General features: G+C 45.5%; 1 pseudogene; it reads right to left on the bottom strand.

Annotated features, from left to right (window-relative positions):
- Positions 1-4,046: 4,046 nt before the first annotated feature.
- Positions 4,047-13,037, bottom strand: part of LOC146178866 (uncharacterized) — a 307,017-nt pseudogene continuing 298,026 nt past the window's right edge.

Genomic DNA, 13,037 nt, shown 5'->3' with positions numbered 1-13,037 from the left:
CTAGCGTAAGCTGTCAATCGGCAACACTAGATCACGCCCGGTCTTGTGTAGAGCCCTCGCTTTCAGCCCTTGAGACTTGAGAGTTCAGTATCGTAATAACCGAGCCAACGCGGGGCAACATGCGAGGGGCATGAAAGTGGGTTCTACATAGAATGCCGGTGAACTTTGATGCATTCAACGGAACGCGTTTTGTGTTCGATAAAACCGATCCGTAGCCAAAGCTTTCTCCGAACGTTCGGTTCAGCAGCATTGAAGCCCTCTAATTTTTGCTGCTCGGCGAATCGAGCGAGTTACCCCACACAGATGTAATTCACGTGCTCAGAACTGGGGGACAATTTTAACTCGTGCGTCTAAAGAACCGCACTGAAGGTGAGATCCAATGATGCCCCCCCCCCCCCCCCCTTTTTTTTTTCTTGTTTTCATGCAGGAGCTCGTCAACCATACGCAAGTCCAACCAAGTCCTTCGGACAGGAATCCCGACTCCGATATTGCCACCGCTCAGTACAGAGGACCAAAACCGTGAGGAACTCATCTTGGAGCCTGCATTCACGCACACTGATGCCGGGGCGTGGCTTAGTGGTAAAGCGCTGGACTCGGGATCCAAGGGATAGGTTCGATTTCTTGGTGGCAGACAAAGATTTTTTAATTAATTTTTAAGTATCGATTCAATCAGAGCCGCCGCAAAAGCGTGACACTTTTATTAACGACAACAACGAGCCATTATAGGCTTTCGCCCTAATATTCGTGGCCAGGAACCAGATCCAGGAATTTGGTGCGAGCGGGAGCAGCTGTCATGTTTACGACCCGCGGTACCGGCCTTCGTAGACATAGTGATGCGTTTCATTAGGGTCTGCTTTCTGGATTCGCTTATCCTTCTGGCTGGTGAGAAATGTGTTCCTGCTTTATTATGGGGTGGTTTTATTGTTGCACGAAGGGATTTCTATTTCTTATCTCCCACCCCCCCCAAAAAAAAAAAAAAAAAAAAAGGAAAGACCCCCTTTGATGTGTGAATTTCAACGCGACAAAGTCAAGCATAGTGACCACGGTGATTCATATTTGGTAGCACACAACGCAAAAGGACTACGCACAGAAGACCAAGATGCACATAGACAAGCGATGACTCGCGATGACGTTGAAATACATGAGTTTGGAAATAATTTTTACGGACACCTTGATGAATATAAGAGAATTAAACAGGGTTGCTGGCTCACACCGTCCGACAAAGGGGTATTGAGTGAGTAACAACTTCATTTAACCAATAGAGAAAAATGACAGCAGGGTATAAAGATGTTCTACACTGGATAATCGTCCGCTGCGTTCTAAACCCAATCTAGGATCTGGTCCTTATGATGAGGCACGGGGCTGTGCAGGGCAGCTTGCCACTTTTTCTTTGAATAAATATTCAGTGATTTTGATGGTCAGTGGCGAGCATGGCCCACATTATGTGGTCAAGGTTGACTTTGGCCGTGCAGAAATGACAAGCTGGGGAGGGTAGATAGCTGGGTGAATGAGGTGTTGGAAGGCAGGAGTGGCACATGTGTAAGCGTGAAGCTGGCAGGCTTCCTGCCTTTCATCATCATCATCATCAGCCTGGCTATACCACACTGCAGGGCGAAGGCCTCTCCCATATTTCTTCACTTCCGGCCTTTAAAATCGCGCTTATAAATCCATTAATTATTATATTTGCACATAATACTTTGGCATTCTCGAGGCATTGCAGATGAAGCTATGTGATGTTAAGAAGATAGTGAGAGACCGGAAAGTGTGGCGTGACATGGTCCATAGGGTCACGAAGAGTCGGACACGACTGAACGCCTGAACTGAACTGAACTGATAATACTTTGTGTGATAATTACAGCTGTGTTAAGTGCGCGCTAGGTGCACAGAAATAGGAATTAAAGGAAGAGAGTATTACGTCAGGGCATGATGCATAAAAAAGCAAAACAAGTAACGATAACGAGAAGGATACTTACAGCGCTAAATGTCAACATGGTTTATTTATTGTGAAAGCACGAACCGTTATTTTTATACAGGCAGCCCTGGAGTCACGTCAGCGTGCAATCAGGGCCAGCTTTTTGTTTCCCATGTTGACACAATCGAGTCTGGTTGGGCTATGATTGCATGATTACTGCGCGTGGGGGCCTATCTTCTTTGTTTCCAACTAAAAAGATATTGTCTTCTCGCCACCCATTTATTACCAAAAATAGTATTTGTAGGCGTTGGTTCTGATTTTGAGACAAATCATCACGGTGTCAATGACATACTATCTAAAACAATCTGACAATCTATCGATTAACGTCGGCATACATAAAGAGCTTCACAGCCCGGAAAGAATTTCTCGTGAACGGCATGCACAAAAACACATCTCTTCTTTCAACTTTGGTTTCGAACAGTCTCGAGTCGGTGCGGGTCAAGGGGTGAAAGTTCAGATAAAGCTTTCGCGCTCTGCAGTGGTTTCGACGCTCGACTACTGTGCCCAAGGAAGCGGGATCGAATCCCGGCCTCGGCGGCTGCGTTTCGTTGGAGGCGAAACGGAGTGGCGTCCGTGTGCTGTGCGATGTCAGTGCACGTTAAAGAACCTCAGGTGGTCGAAATTTCCGGAGTTCTCCACTACAGCGTCTCTCATAGCCTGAGTCGCTTTGGGACGTTAAACCCCACAAACCAACTAACCTAATATATATAATCGGTTTACAGGAGGGGAAAGGCGTAGTATCTGTCACACTTGTTTTTGTGGACACCTGAACCGCGCCATAAGGGATGGGAGGAAGGTGGGAGTGAAAGTAGAAAGAAAGGAAGAGGAGCTGTAGTGGAGGGCTACGGAGCAATTTCGACCACCTAGGGATCTTTAACGCGCGCTGACATCGCACAGCACACTGTAATGTTAAAATGCCAGATAAAGTAAAAAACGAGCTACACTCCACTATCGCTTCCGTATGTACAGTCGTGAGCAAATGTGGTATATTACACTCAGCCGGTGACACAGCTCGACAAAACTGAATCTAAATGCCATCTAGAGGCAGCGTAAGGGACAGCGACAGTGGCACATGCATGTGGATAAAATGAAGCACCGCCACTATTATCTCTATCTTAGATAGCTATTGCTAGATACATTTGGCATGCAGTTTTCTCGAGCTTCGTAACTGGCTGAGTGTTGTATACCATTTTTGCTCACGACTGTACAATAAAAGCCGCAGACTTTAGTGGAAATCCCATGCGTAATTTCAGTTGAAAAAGTATTGTGCTGTCCAGGCGACGACGTGAAAGCTGCATTCCGCCGTGGAGCTGCCATGTTTTTTCAATCGCAAATTCGACGTCAACAAAGCTGCATGATGATGTATTCTATCGAGGACAGAGTGTCTAACGATATCTTGTTAAAAAATAGTGATCGTGCTGCAGTTGTGGCTTGAGGACGTCTCGATCCTATTTCTTTGAAACCATGTGTTGAGACCTCTCGTATGCCTTGTACTATACTGTGGCGTGCAACAAGTTGCAATGAAATACTATAGGACATCTAAGGGAAAGGTTCGTTTTTGAAAATTTTAAAACATTAGTAAGCGCCTTTATATTCAGAAAGAGTGCAAGAAGGAATATCGCAGACTTAATTTTCGCGAGAAATTGGTTCAAACATACATTCATGTCTTGCTCCTCCTGCCATTGCGTACAGAACTGAATTTGACCCCTAAAATAATTATAAGGGTGGTTCACGGTGGGGCCGTTTCGCCTAAGGTAAAGGAAATAGAGAATTGGAAGATTCATAATGCGGTCAATAAGTGGGCACCGTCCGTGACACCTTTAAACAGATGTATGAATTTTTGACGCATGTCCAAGACATGCACATGCGAGGAGAGGCTCATTACTAAAAATGGTTTATCAATCCCGACCCACCTGCAAATGCTTGATAAAATGCTTACCTACTAAATGGGCTTACAACAAACATTAAGTGAAAGCCAAGAGTTCGTCCTGTTCTCTTATGCCCTGGTGGTGGTGGTGAACTCTTTTATTGCACCCAAAAACAGGGGACCAGTCAAAGGACCGGTTGCTCTGGCTTAGAGGTCGGCGGGGATCCCCTGGGATGTCGCGGCCTCCACCGCGCGCTGGAAAAGTCTGCTGGCTCGGAAGTACGCAGGAGAGACTCCCACGTCTCTGGGGTGTTCGAGTTGTCTGTTGTAGCGTGTGTAAGTCCACGCCATGTGTATAAAAGTGGCCTGAGTTGAGCAGTGTTTACACATGGGGGCTATCTGTTCCGGAAAGATCCTGCTGTATTAGAGGGGTGTGGGAAGCTGCCAGTTTGTAGTTTGCGCCATTGGACGGTCTCGCGTCTTGTTAGATCACGGTGTGCGGGAGGATATGTGCATCTTTGGAGCCGGTAGTGCTGGAGTATGTCCATGTAAGTGGTGAGTAGAGAAGCGCGTGAGATATTAGTGTCAACGGAAGCAGGGTGGCTGATCGTACTCTCGGCTCGGTAGCTGAAATCTCGAGCTAGAATGTGCGCCTGGGGGTTTCCGCTGAGCGACTCGTGGGCTGGAGCCCAGAGAAGTAAGCGAGATGTGGAAGAGGGTGCTGTAGAACGTAGAATGTGTAACGCCTGGCAAGAGATACGCCCAGCGTCGTAGTTGCGGATAGCTTGTTGAGAATCACTGATGACGACTTTGGTATGAGGGTCGGTTAGCGGTAGCGTAATGACAACTTCATTTCTGTATTGCGAATGCTACAGGCTGTGTACCAGCTGCGATGAGGGGCGAGAGCTACCGCCACCATCGCTGGGTTAGAGGGGTCCGTATACGTGACGTCCGGGCGTCCGCTGAAGCGTTTCTCGAATTGACGAGCTCGGTCGGCCCGTCTCTCAGCTTGGTGTCCCGATTGCATCCGTTTGGGAATGGGAGAGGAGCGGAGATTTAGGCGATATTCCGGTGTAAGTTCAGCATAACTTGGGGTCTGTCCATTTCTCCTAATGCACTAGTAATCAAGATTTTCAGCTACCAACGGGACCCATTGAACGTCTTTTGAAACTCTGCTAGGATACGGAAACGAAAGAGCGTGTCTTTTTCGCCTCCTCCTCGCCGTGTTGTGACGCGATCGTTTTAACCCGTGCAGCGCAGCTAACGTCCCCGAAAAGCTCCCAACGCGCTAATTCGTGTTCATTGAAGAAGCAAATGACCACCCAACTCTACCGCAGTGCCACCGTGCCCATCATCGCGAGTGTGCTCATCATCTTTGTCATGGTGACCATCGTCTTCAGTTTGATCGTCTCCCGGATGAAGCTGGCCAAGCACTCGGGCACGAGCAGCGTCAATGGGATGGGAGTGACCACCTCCGATGGCATCGCCTCCGGAAAGGCGGAGACAAATGCTGACAGAGAGGCCTCGGCCCTTGCTGCCGGAGGTGACGTGGACGGCAAGACCCTTGCCACTAGCGATGGCACTGCGAGTGCTGCAAATGTAACGAGGCAGACTGACCATGACAAGCACCTAATTACAAATTAGCCCGCATACCAGCGTTCCGTGTTCCTGGCTAAAATCTCGGGATCATTTTCGAGGCGGCCTTACAAGACTTTAACATTATGTAACAATTGTCATCTCGTGTTCTAGAAAGGATACTAAATACATCAAGAATGTTTTTACTTATTCATACACGCTTTACAGCGCAAGAGCATGGGCTCGACCATATTTGGTTTTGTGACACTGCCACCATCGCCGGCCTTGGCGCCTTCTGGTTTCGACGGCTGTCGGCGCGCTTGCACCCGGCTCCAAGGTGCCACTTTCCCGCTATTGCTGAGTACAAAGAGATGATAGACAGCACGTCAACTTCATGTCAATAACCAATGTGTTTGTAGGTGCTACAAAATGCAAATATAACCATGTAGTTTATTTACAGCGCCCTGACTGCCTGCACTGGGTAGAACGTGTCGACAGACCCTTCAGCTGGCGGCTCGTGTTTTGAAATCAGTTCCCTTTCTAACGCTATTCGTGAACAGCATAGTTTACTCTCCAAGTCAATAGATTACAAGCCGAGTAACACATGAAACATTTCTTTTTCAATATTGCCCAAAAAGGTAAAAGCGCGCTCAGACCATGCTGGTTGGGAGTACAAACAATGTTCAACATTCAGTATTCTGCAAAACATTTACTACTGAATTTATACGTCATGTCCTTACCAGATAATTGGTAAGATATTTTACCTCCCTTGGGCGTCTCGGCTAAAACGACTGCCACGCTGCTCAGTGCCGTCTCAGGCGCTCAGTGACATTTTTTTTTTTGCGAAAGTAAGACTGGAAAGCTGCACCGAAGTTAAAGAACAGCAGATGTAGCGCCCCCGAACAAGCGAAAATATAAAAATCTTATTAAGCTCATATTAACCATTGATCGGTGCATTATTTTGATAAAAGGCGAAAATATTACAGGCTGGTTTCGTTTGCTGAGTTTAGCGTCCCAAAGCGACTCGGACTATGAGAGACTGCGTGTTTAGGAGTCCGGAAATTTCGACCACCCGGGGTCCTTTAACGTGCACTGATACCGCACAGCAAACGGGCGCCTTGCTTTTCGCCTTCACAGAAAAGCGACCGCTGAGGCCGCGATTCGATCCCGTATCCTTGGGAACAGTAGTCGAGCGCCGTAACTACTGCGCCACTCTGGCGGGGGAATATTACAAGCATTGCATCAGTGCTTGTCTAAAGAAAGCCCTCTCAGAGACATGCGTTCACACACTGACCTTCCCTCTCTGCACAGAATTCATTATGAATGCGTAGACATTAATAGCCACACCAGTGCCGTCGCGAGAGAGGTGCAGCGTGTGCTCAAGGGGGTGTAGCTGGGCAGTGAGAGGGAGGAAGGGGCGGGGGCGAAATGAATTAGACGCGAAAAAGTGCGCATCGGTGCCACTGACTGGCAAGTGTGATCTTCTCTTAGAATGAATTGTTCTGTTGTGAGGAGTGCTTTAAAACACGTGCCTTAGTTTATGCCAGAATCCTTGCGCCGGAGCAAGACTACACCATGCATCGGCGGCCAAGCCATCGGAAACCCCTGCGCCGGAGCTAGACGACACCGTGAAGTTCACTCTCCTTTCACTCGTATCTCGCCGGCAGCCTCTTGTTCGTTTATCTCCTGTGCCTTTCTCACTCCTCGGACCTTTCACACATCCCCCTCTTTTAATGCCTCACACATTCAAAACGCCGAAAGGCACGCAATGCCTCTTGCTTTGTGGAATGGCAAGTCTGATCACTACGCGCGGACTAGAAAAAAATGTTGAGAAGGAGGGCACCTTTAGCAAGGTTAGGTTCTTTAAAAGGGGAATTGAGAGTAAATGTACCCAAGGGTGCTCATGCGGTTCTTGCCTTTTTGCTCTTAAAAAAGGCTAATTCGTTGTTAAAGTGAGAACGGAGACAGAAAGCGTTAAAAAAATTGAGCTTGGAGATGCCACCGTCTTCCAGCTCCAAAATACCGCTTCGAGCTTAATATTTTTTGTTGGTATGACATTAATATGCATTGGTAACTTCGCAGTCTGGATGCGGAAGTCAACTTGGAGGAAAGGAGAGAGGAACAGTTAAATATAGAGAATGCCTAGTAAAAGGCTGTCACCAATGCATGTGGCACGTGAAAGGGTCTGCTTGTGATCTCACTACAACGCGTGACATTGATGGTTTTTAGGAACGGGTTCGATTACAGAGTAAGCTGTAAGTTTTTCTCTGCATGTGTGCTCTCTGTAAACGGTCTATACTAGCAAAGTAAGCTTTAGGAAAAAAAAAAAAACGCCTAATGCGAAGATATAACGTGTATATGCATGTAATATTTACCAATAAACGTACTCCAGATGAAAGTGTATCTCTCCTAATGCTGGTGTATACGAGGTGGATTTTCATTTAGGACTGTTCAGTTTCGCTAGCCAAGCATGGAGATTTGGAGACAGAGAAACATTGTCGCTTAAAATTGGTACGGCTCCTAGTCCCTAGTCGGTGGCTGAGCATCTGGATTCGATGGATGTTATTCTTGTGTTCCGCAGAGCTGTTTGTAGAATAGTATAGAGGCATATTACTGAAATCCTACCCCATGCGTAAACGCTTACTAAAGGCTATCTGATTTGTCTTCCTTTTCTTGCGTCGTTTTGTAAGTGAAGCTGTGGTTAAGCATACATGGCTTGTGAGAGCACGGTTGCCTCGACAGCCTTTTGGAGGTTGTGTCAATTGAGTGCATGGCTGGTGCAGGTAATTGCAGGGTTCATGGTTAACGTTATTTTAACGATGACTGCTGGTCTCCCCATTGAGCTTCCCAGCATGTTACCAAGCGGGGCAAAGGATGCAAATATATGTCTGGCGTGGAAAAAAAAGAGATTGTAAAATTTCAAACGAGAAACCGTTAGTCATCAGCGGCCATTCCCTTGTGGTTGCAAGCAACAGCGCAGGCTGCTTTCTGGGTTTATTCGGTCCGAACGCCGGCAATTTGGCTTTTATAATGACCACGCCATGTTTAATTCAATCTTTGTTGACGCCCTGGGTGAATGCTGCTGCACCAGAGGATGATGTCATTCACATAAATGGCACTCTGGATATGAAGAACGGCGGCAATCGTATCGGGAAGATTTTTAATTACAGGTTAAAACATTGGGGATCAAATCGAACTTTGGAGTGTGTCCCGTTCGAAATTTTGCGAAATATTGTTGTGTATCGTATATGATACACAATGAGTTTGCGGCTGTTTTGTGAAAATATAAAATTTCTCCTAAGCTGATCTAACTGAACGAGAACTGCATCATGGATTTCCGAACGGCAATTCCATGGCAAAAACATCTCCATGGCATCTTTAGACCTGCAGACAAAACTGTTCGAAAAAATTGTGACTGTAGCACTTGGCGCCCATCTAGAACTGGTATTTACTGCATTGTTTTCGCAACACAAGACCTTCGCGATATTTTTCTTCCGCCTATTAACTAGAAAATGTCTTTTTCTATGACAGGCAGTGCATTCTCTAGTTACCTGTAGTACACGTCAACTGTGGCTACCACAGGCTTTCGAATGAGCGCAGGAGGCCACTTTCGGGTCTGCCATACAATTTAATGGCACTACTACGATTAGAATCAGTAACTAATAAGAAAGGGGAAGTAGTCTGAACTCGCAAAGGTATGCAAAATGGTTTGAGTGCAGTGAACTTATTTCTTGCTAATGAAATTATTAAACTACATGAAATGACAAAACTTACCCCTAACTCTATGGTGTATCATATCTGATACACGAGTAAGTACCCTTATCACAATGTAGTCTGAAGGATTATTGCGTAGATGACGTTGTAACCAGACAATATAAATCTCATTGTTGTCCTAATAACTGTTTCGAAGCGCTTCTTCAAATCAGAATGAAGAAATATTCTCTCTACCTATCGAATTTCTGCAAGAAATAAAATGTACTACCTCCTTAAACATTTGAAATTCAAATAATTACCAATTATTCATTTCGAACATTCCCTTACAGTGCACATGGATTCCATACAGTACACACTGTGGTACTAAATAAGCAAGATTTCTTTTCTTGCTGTTCAGAACAATTTATTACAATGGAAGTTTAATGTATCATATGCGATAAACTATGTAGTACGAAAAGTGGTGGCAATTCCATGATAATTTGAATAAAATTGAACATACTTGCATTTACATTACCCGCATAAAACAAACTGACTCACTCTGGTTAACAAAAGAATGTGAGAAATATCTTAACGAAAAGAAAAGAGAAGAAGTAGTTAGCTCTCACAATGCATTGCAAAGATGCGAAGACATCTGCTACAACCGAAATCTTCATTAAGGAGGCAAAATTTGGAGGACGCTTAAGCTTCACCTTCAAGAGTGGAACGCGATAGCGTTATTGCACCTCGTCGAGAAAACTTATTAAACGCAAGGGTATTGGGGCATCCTCGCACCGGTACCCGCGCGGCCCGAAGGGGAGAAGCGGGTGAACGAAGATAGTGATCTAAAGAAAGGAAAGACGCTTGATTCTATAACCCGTGAGGGTGCACGGCGAAACGTCAGGGGCGAGTGGCGCGCCACGTGTCGGGGCAGCGCCGCACATTGCGAGGAGGGGTTCTTCTGTGTTTGCAGCAAGATGGCTCTGCATGTGCGCAGAGCGCAGAAGAAATGTAGCGGAAACGTACTTCGCTACTCGTGTAACTGCGACTTCTGTAAGTAACATGCTCATAATTACCGATATACACTGCAGTATAACGTTCTACGGCACGTTTCTAAGGCAACACCGCACTCACTATTAGCGCTTTTGTACCGCTTTCAAGCATCGAACTCGTGGCTGAGTGGTAGCGTCTTCGTCTCACGCTCCGGAGACCCTGGTTCGATTCCCACCCAGCCAATCTTGGAAGTTGCTTTTTATTTATGAAGCGCATGCCGGGATTTATCACTCAGGGCCGACGCCGCCGACGCCGATGACACCAGCTTTTCTGCAACGCGAGCTCCTTAACGCTGTCGCGTTAAAAATCAACAAATTTCTCGGCAAGATAAGAAGTAACATTGTGAAATTCTGGCATATAATTGTACCGCTCTCATGAGCATCAATCCGCACGACCGGCGATAGCTGCTCTAGTCGGCCTGCAGGATAGCGGCGGCACATGGGGATCCTGGACAGTGGGCTCCACTCAGGGGGAAAGGGATGATGATAATGATGATTGTGGTGTCTTCAGTCATAATGGCACATACCTACGGAGGGATTGGCCAGGTGCATTGCAGATGCTAAATTTATGTAGACAAGGAGTGAGGTATTTAGACTTTTATGAGTGTTAAACTAGAATTTAAACAAAATCAAAAGGAAAAGAAAAAAAGCAATGATTTCACAACCTAGCAGAAGAATCTACCTACGTGAACAGAATCTCACAATGGTTTCAATGCATATGCCGTGACTCTTGCCCCGAAGGAGAGGAGAACCGGAATGGTTAGTGGAAACCCTAATCTAGCAAGGGGAATCTCTAAGTACATTCTATAGAGAGAAGCGAAACGCCAGAAGAAGAGGAAAACCAATTAGTGAACTAAATTGCTCCACAAGATTCACAAAGGTTGGTAAACGTTAGTCCCGGAAGACAGATTTAGTAGCGGTATTCTGCAGCCCATTGCTGCATTGAGATTGCCATTGAGATTACCAATCCACACAATCAAAGGCCATTTCTGGTCTTGGTAGCCCGCTGTAGTAAGGAGAGGCTTATGGCTCAGGTAGTGGAGAAATTGGGAGCGTTGAAAGCGTGCTATAGTTAAGCAGACGGCATTAGGTATATACGGAACAAGAGGTGCACCAAAGGCGCGCGTGGCTAAAAAATCTGCCCTCTCATTAGACATATTTGCACAGTTATATATTTATTTCTGAATAACTTTGAACTTTGTGCTTTGAACTTTGAACCCAGTGAAAACGACCATCTCTAATATGAGGTGGAATAAAAAGAAAAGGGAACAGGTGAACGGATTATCCATGTAATTATTTAGCGCTGTCAAGACAGAAGGACTCTCAGAAAATAGAATAACCTTAGATATACTTCAAGGAATTTTTAATTAAGGCCACCTCGATAGCCAGAAACTCAGCGACAAAAAGAGATGCATAGTCAGGGACCCGAAATAATTCCTGTCGAAAACCCGAGAGAAAATGTAAATAGATGCATTTTATTCTGCTTTGGAGGCATCTGTACAAATGGCAGCATGGTTAGGAAAATTGTCTAAATGCTCCTCTATAAGGCCGTTTATTATACTAGAAACAAATTCTTAGCGCGCCCTGGGACGGTAGAATCAAATAAAAATACAGTATCATGCCACCGGTGGTTAACTTCTACTTAAGGATTTATTGATATGGAAATTTGCGACACCAAGAAATTAGTAAACACAACATGAGGCCAAATAATATCAAAGAGGCGAGCGTGGTTAGGCAATTCAGAAACAGGCTCCAGAGACCTTAAAAATATTCTCAAAGTGAGAAGCTGAAACCAAGAATTTAGACTAGCTATCCGCGCTACCAAAGTACAGCACAGCAATAGCCACTGTTTTAGGCAGACTAAGCAAAGGCTTAGAACGCGTCGATCCAAAAACAAACAGGGGTTCATGTTTGTACCTGAGAGCCAAGAAAAGAGAGAGCGGAGCTAGCCAAACTTAAGTTTTGGCCGTACGCAGGTCTTATAAAGGAAGAGCAGAGTGTACCGGCGCATACCGTATTTTTTGTTGCTTATACTATACAGCCAGTCCCTAAAGTTTAACTTTAGGCACAAAACTTCTAATTTCGGGCCTCCAGTGTAACTGTGGGTCATATATCATAACCAAGTATTTAAATAGAACCAACGTGCGAGAGTGAGATAGAATGACACACCAAAGAAATATTAACGGTTGCTCGTAGAAAAACGAGGACGGTACATTTGTTGACATTTAAAGTCAACTTCAGGCTGTCGAGCCAGGCATCCATATATTTTAGATACTCATGCAACAATTGATAAAGGACCTGATTACTTATTGCAGCGGCAAAAAAGAGTGATATTGTCCGCATACATATAAATTTTGATAGCAGTGTGAATAGGAATATCACGCATTAGAATATTACACGATAACGGCGGGATGACCGAGGCTTGTGGTACGGCTGGGGCTAAGTGTTGGAATTTAATGTACATTGAAAGGGACTAATGCGATCAAACTTTTTCCCCCTCCTCCTCCATAGAAACGCAGCCGCTGGTAGTCTCGATATCGGGTACTCCGCTACAGTAGGTTGGCACCTAACCACTGCGCGGGGCTTATCGAACGCGGCGGGGCATGAAGAGAAAAATGAAAAACAATCGTGGATTCAAAACATGGTTTGATATTTTTCGGAAGTGCAAAAACAACGTGTACTTCGGAAAGTATATGTTTTAGCGCTTTCAAAAAATGTCAAGCACGCACCAACTAGCCAGATCCGCCACCCTTCTGGAAAGCGCGGTGTTGTAGACATTACCGTGCCTATTGTCGCAGCTTTGGTTGTATCACTAGGTTTATGCAATGCATAAATCCCCCAAATTTTTCGCGAGTAGAGCCTGCATTTAAGCTGCCTCAGT

This window comes from Amblyomma maculatum, chromosome 9 (assembly GCF_055883805.1).
Source record: "Amblyomma maculatum isolate TAMU_Amacu chromosome 9, ASM5588380v1, whole genome shotgun sequence".
Lineage (NCBI taxonomy): Eukaryota > Metazoa > Arthropoda > Arachnida > Ixodida > Ixodidae > Amblyomma > Amblyomma maculatum.
This window is presented reverse-complemented; position numbering and strand designations above follow the sequence as displayed.